The following is a 338-nucleotide window of genomic DNA, read 5'->3' as shown; positions in this document are numbered from 1 at the left end:
ATTACAGCCTCTCCTTTTTTAGCCAAAAAACAACAACAGCAACAAATCTGGCATTGAGTTATGGACACATGTCAAAGTGTAATTATAATCGCTGTAAGAGAAAAGCCAACTCGATTTGTTCTCTAAATTGAAACATGTACAGAGAGGGGAATTATGTTGATAAAGAGTGATGCTAATTAAAAGTTACTAAATTCTTGACTGCTAACTGGATGGGAAGGGAATTAATTTTCCCAGGAAATTTAGGTTTTTCAAAAGAATGCTTTGTTTTATCAGAAACAAATTTCTTCCTCTAAGAAAGTTACAATTTATAGCAGACAAAAGATTCTTCCCCCCCCCCC

The sequence above is a fragment of the Peromyscus eremicus genome, chromosome 2 (genome assembly GCF_949786415.1).
Source record: "Peromyscus eremicus chromosome 2, PerEre_H2_v1, whole genome shotgun sequence".
Taxonomy (NCBI): domain Eukaryota; kingdom Metazoa; phylum Chordata; class Mammalia; order Rodentia; family Cricetidae; genus Peromyscus; species Peromyscus eremicus.
Note: the sequence above shows the minus strand (reverse complement) of the source record.